General features: G+C 39.8%; 1 non-coding gene across 1 annotated transcript; it reads right to left on the bottom strand.

Moving 5' to 3' along the window:
• Positions 1-1,102: 1,102 nt before the first annotated feature.
• On the bottom strand, positions 1,103-1,209 carry LOC122067476. The gene has a single exon (XR_006136748.1). It is a non-coding gene; the product is annotated as a small nucleolar RNA R71 (small nucleolar RNA).
• Positions 1,210-5,883: the final 4,674 nt, after the last annotated feature.

Raw genomic sequence — 5,883 nt, 5'->3', positions numbered from 1 at the left:
ATTGCATGGGTTGTTTATTTTCAGTTATTTATTTATTTAATTTTAATTGCGTGGCTTGCATCTTTAAATTCTTAGATGATGAATGGTTAGGATGTTATGTTTAGGATGGTAATTAGAATTAGATCACAACCATTAATCAGTTCACTTTCGCATTATTAAAAGAAATAAAAAATAAAGTGGCTGCTCTCCTTGTGTTCGACCCGTAGCTATACTGATCCGTACGCTTGCGGTTACATTTTAAATCTCAAACAAGTCTTTGGTGCCGTTACCGGGGAGACAGTTCCATGTTATTTTTCACTTTCTTTTGGTAAATCGGAGTGCTTTGTTTTATTTTATTTTATTTTTATTGAATTCCTGAGAAGAACAACTTGCAATAATAGTTGTATCAGTGGAGGTCGCCATACCTCACAGTATGATAAAGACAGGTTTCGCCCTGTAGCAGTACCTCAGGAATTGACCTGAGCAACCCCGGATCCCTGCCGGTAAGCTCCAAAAAAAACAAAAAACAAAAAAATCAAAAAAAAAATTCAAAAAAAAAATCATAAAAAAAAAATAAATTTTTGCTATCCATTCTTTTGTGCTTGCTTTACTTTAGTTGTGGGTAGTTTTCTGTTGCATGAGTGTTAAGTGGGTACGTAATACTAAGAATCGGTTAGAAAGAAGAGATCCAACAAGTAGTGACCCTATACGTTTGCTCTCTTTAAAACCCTTCAATATGGGAGACCAACAGCATAACCCTTCACCTAAATCTCTGAAAGATAGGTTCTACCCTGCTAGAACAGCTCAACCTTCCTGCATAGTTCTACCACAAGCCCAGGGCAATAATTTTGAACTCAAATCTCAATACATCACTATGTTACCCCACTTTCATGGGTTGACTTCTGAAGATGCATACCTATTTCTAAGGGAATTTGAAGAGGTATGTGTTCTAATTAAGATCCAACAGCTTTCTGATGATGCTGTTAAGCTTAGGTTTATCACTTTTGCATTGAAAGACCAAGCTAAGAAGTGGTTGTACGGGTTACCCACAAATTCCATAACCTCATGGGAACAGTTCACAGTTGTCTTCCTTAAGAAGTTTTTCCCAACTCACAAGACCAATAAGGTTAGAAGTGATATCCTTCAGTTTAGGCAAAAGCCTAGTGAGTCATTTTCCAAGCTTATGGAGAGATTCAAGGATCTACTCCAAGAATGCCCTCACCATGGCCTAGACCTATGGCATTTATGTCAAGTAATTTATGAGGGTATTGATTACCCAACTAAACAAATGATAGAGTCTATATGCCCTGAGGGATTCACATCCTTTACAGATGAAGGAAAAGCATGGGAATTTTTACTTGACTTAGCTGACAAAACCCGTGAGTGGGAATCAACTCAAGAGAGTGAAAGAACCATAGGAGGAAAAGGATATTTTGTGGATGGGATAGTAGCCAAGGAAGCCCATTTGGATAGCCTAATCAAGAGGATTGAGGCTATTGTTCCTAGAGAGCCATCATCAGTCAATTTGGTTAAGATTTGTGCTTGGTGCCAGTCCCCTGGACATGTCATAGAAGAATGCCCTAACACCTCTGGGGGCACTTCTAATCAGAGTGTTAATGCCTTATACCAGAATAATCCATATAGTAACACATACAATCCAGGATGGAGAAATCACCCAAATTTCTCTTGGAATCAGGGCAACCAAGCAGGACCTTCCAATTTCTATAATCAAGGTCAACCTGGACCACAAAGGCCTCCCTTTGCACAACAATCTTTTTCTCAAAATACTTTTCCTAGGTCAAATGTAGGACCTCAGGCGAGTTTTCCTAGGGCCCCTCTCCTATCATCTTATCAGCAACCCCCTGGGTTTACTAACACTGGAGAGGCAAGTAGAATTAGTGACTTGGAAAAAATATGGCCCTTCTCATGACAAGCCATCAAAATCTTACGAGAGAACTTACTCAAGTTGTCTCAATTATGCGTGAGAGGGAGAAGGGAACTTTACCCAGTCAACCAGAGCCTAACCCTAGGCATCATCAACTTGTTAGTTCACAAGGACCAACTAATGCACCACTGAATATAGTACAAGGTCAGACTCAACAAGGGCCCTCTAACCAATGTAATGTTGTTTATGCCCTTAGGAGTGGTAGAGAGTACCTACAGAGCGTTCCTAAATCTTCCCCATCTATTACTCCTGTTAACTCTTCTTCAGTTGAGGACACAAATGTGCCTCTTGTTCCAGGTTCGTCTGATGAACCTAAAGATTTTTCTGAAACTAAAGATGATTTGGTTGAGGAAACCAAAAATGATTCTTCTGAACAGGGGCAAATCCCTAACAGTCCTTATGTTCATCCTGTCCCATTTCCTAATCGCTTGGTAAACAAAAAGAAGACTGCTTCCATGGACAAAATTTTAGAAGTTTTCAAAAAGGTAGAAGTAAACATCCCTTTTTTGGATGCCATATCCCAGATCCCCGCCTATGCAAAGGTACTGAAAGATTTGTGTACTCACAAACGTATCACTAGTGTGCCCAAAAAGACGTTCTTGGCAGGTAACATTAGTTCCATAATTACTCAGCCTATAGCAGCCAAGTATAAGGATCTAGGGAGCCCTACCATTGAGCATGCCTTACTTGACCTTGGCGTAAGTGTGAATCTTTTATCTTACCATGTGTACAAGCAACTAGGATTGGGAGAATTGAAAGCCACTGGAACTACTCTTCAGTTGGCAGATAGGTCTGTTAAGATTCCTAAAGGGATGGTTGAGGATGTCTTACTAAAGGTGGGGGAATTTATTTTCCCTGTTGATTTCATTGTGTTAGATACTAAGCCCTTCTCAACCAAGGATGAGATCCCAATAATTCTAGGAAGACCATTCTTGGCTACCAGTAATGCATTAATCAATTGCCGGAATGGTTTCCTAAGATTATCTTTTGGTAACCAAACTGTTGAGTTTAACATGTTTAGGATTGGCAAGCAACCACATATGGAAGAAGAGATCAATATGCTTGAGGATTTTCTGGATTTTTCTGATGATTTAGTTACCAACTTTGATATTGATTTTGATTCAGAATTCCAAGAGTGTATGGATGAGTTGGATGATGACAGTGAAAATTTCTTTTCTGAAGTCTTGAGTCTTCACACACTTGTGGAGCCCTTAGGACCCCTTTCCAATTCCATTCCCAAACCTTCCATAGTTGAGCCCCTAAGCTAGATCTTAAGGAGTTGCCATCTAATTTGAGATATGCTTTCCTAGGGCCTGACCAGACTCTTCCTGTAATAATTTCTTCAAATTTGACTTCTAACCAGGAAGAGGAGTTACTTAAAGTGTTAAAAGATAATAAGGAAGCCCTAGGTTGGACCATGGCTGATATCAAGGGTATAAGCCCTTCCATTGTGCAACATCATATACATCTTATGGAGGATTCCAAACCATCCACGGAACCCCAAAGAAGAGCTAACCCAGTGATGATGGAAGCTATTAAGAAAGAGATCCTAAAGTGCTTGGATCATGGAATAATTTATCCTATTTCTGACAGCCAATGGGTAAGCCCAGTTCATGTAGTGCCTAAGAAGTCTGGTGTGACTGTAGTTCCTAATGCCAATAATGAGTTGATCCCTACCCGTGTCCAAACAGGATGGCGTGTGTGCATTGATTACAGGAAGTTAAATGCGGCAACCTGGAAGGACCACTTCCCATTGCCATTCATTGACCAGATGTTAGAGAGGTTAGCTGGACATGAATACTATTGCTTTCTTGATGGATATTCCGGCTATAATCAAATCCCAATTGCTTTAGAGGACCAACATAAGACCACTTTTATATGCCCATATAGAACATTTGCTTACAGGCGTATGCCCTTGGGCTTTGCAATGCCCCTGCTACGTTTTAACGATGTATGATGAGCATTTTTTCTGACATGGTCGAAAAATTCTTAGAAGTATTTATGGATGACTTTTCAATTCATGGGAATTCCTATTCTGAATGTCTTCATCATCTTTCCCTAGTTTTGAAAAGGTGCATATCTAAGAATTTGGTTTTGAATTGGGAGAAATGTCATTTTATGGTTAAATCTGGTATTGTTTTAGGCCATGTAATATCCAAGGAGGGAATTAAGGTAGATAGAGCCAAAGTGGATTTAGTTGCTAATTTACCACCTCCTCAATCTGTTAAGGATGTTCGGTCTTTTCTAGGGCATGCAGGCTTCTACAGAAGGTTTATTAAGAACTTTAGTCAGTTAGCCCGACCTCTCACCTCATTACTTGTCAAAGATCAGACTTTTGAGTTTTCCAAAAGAGTGCCTAGAATCCTTCAAGCAACTTAAGAAGGAGTTGACCAATGCACCCATTGTTCAACCACCTGTTTGGACTGAACCTTTTGAACTGATGTGTGATGCTTCAGATTTTGCCATAGGAGCAGTTTTAGGTCAAAGGATTAATAAGTTACCCACTGTCATTTACTATGCTAGTAGGACCTTAAATGATGCACAACTCAATTATACAACCACTGAAAAAGAATTTTTAGCTGTTGTGTTTGCATTAGAAAAGTTTCGGTCTTACTTAGTTGGTTCACATGTGGTGGTGTATACTGATCATTCTGCTCTCAGATACCTAGTTCAGAAGAAGGATTCCAAAGCCCGTCTCATTAGGTGGGTTTTACTTTTGCAAGAGTTTGATTTAGAAATTAGGGATAAGAAAGGAGTTGAAAACCTAGTTGCAGACCATTTATCCCGGCTTCCCAATTCCTTGGTTGTTGATTCTCCAGTCAACGAGAACTTTCCAGATGAATAATTATTTGCAATGTCTAGTGAACCATGGTTTGCTAACATTGTCAACTTCTTAGTTTCAGGTGTGACTCCGGATCACTGGTCCACTCAAGATAAGTATAGGTTTCATTCCCAAGTTAAACACTTTTTCTGGGATGATCCTTATTTGTTTAAGATATGTCCAGATTAGATTATCCGACGATGTGTTCCTGATCATGAGCAACATTCTATTCTCTCTTTTTGTCATGATCATGCATGTGGTGGACACTTTGGACCTAAGAAGACTGCCGCAAAGGTTCTCCAATGCGGATTTTATTGGCCCACTCTTTTTATAGATGCTTTTGATTTTTGCAAGGCTTGCCCTGCCTGCCAGCTTTTGGCCGTATCAATAAAAGGAACATGATGCCCCTGAACCTTATTTTGGTAGTTGAGATCTTTGATGTATGGGGCATCGATTTTATGGGACCATTCCCTAATTCTTTTGGGAATTTGTACATACTTTTGGCCGTTGATTATGTTTCTAAATGGATAGAGGCCATACCTTGTAAAACTAATGACCACAAAGTGGTGGTCCAGTTTCTCAAAGAGAACATTTTTCCCGCTTTGGTGCACCACGTGCAATAATTAGTGATAGGGGTACTCATTTTTGTAATCGGCCTTTTGAGGCCTTAATGAAAAAGTATGGGATCACCCATAAGTTATCTACCCCTTATCACCCTCAAACTAGTGGCCAAGTGGAGGTGTCTAATAGGCAGATCAAACAAATCTTGGAGAAAACTGTTAATCCCAACCGTAAGGATTGGTCCCTTAGGCTCATTGATGCCTTGTGGGCCCATCGGACTGCATTCAAGACCGACCTTGGCCAGTCTCCCTACCGTTTGGTGTATGGAAAAGCTTGTCACTTACCAGTTGAGTTGGAGCATAAGGCCTTTTGGGCCATTAAGAAGCTTAACTTTGATTTGTCTGATGCGGGAATTCATCGTAGGCTCCAACTATCTGAGTTGGAGGAACTTAGGAATGAAGCCTATGAAAGTTCTAGAATTTACAAGGAAAAGACCAAAGCTTTCCATGATAAACACATTCTGCGCAAATCTTTTGCAATTAGTGATAAGGTTTTATTGTACAACTCTTGATTGCAT

The sequence above is a fragment of the Macadamia integrifolia genome, unplaced genomic scaffold (assembly GCF_013358625.1).
Source record: "Macadamia integrifolia cultivar HAES 741 unplaced genomic scaffold, SCU_Mint_v3 scaffold2923, whole genome shotgun sequence".
Lineage (NCBI taxonomy): Eukaryota > Viridiplantae > Streptophyta > Magnoliopsida > Proteales > Proteaceae > Macadamia > Macadamia integrifolia.
This window is presented reverse-complemented; position numbering and strand designations above follow the sequence as displayed.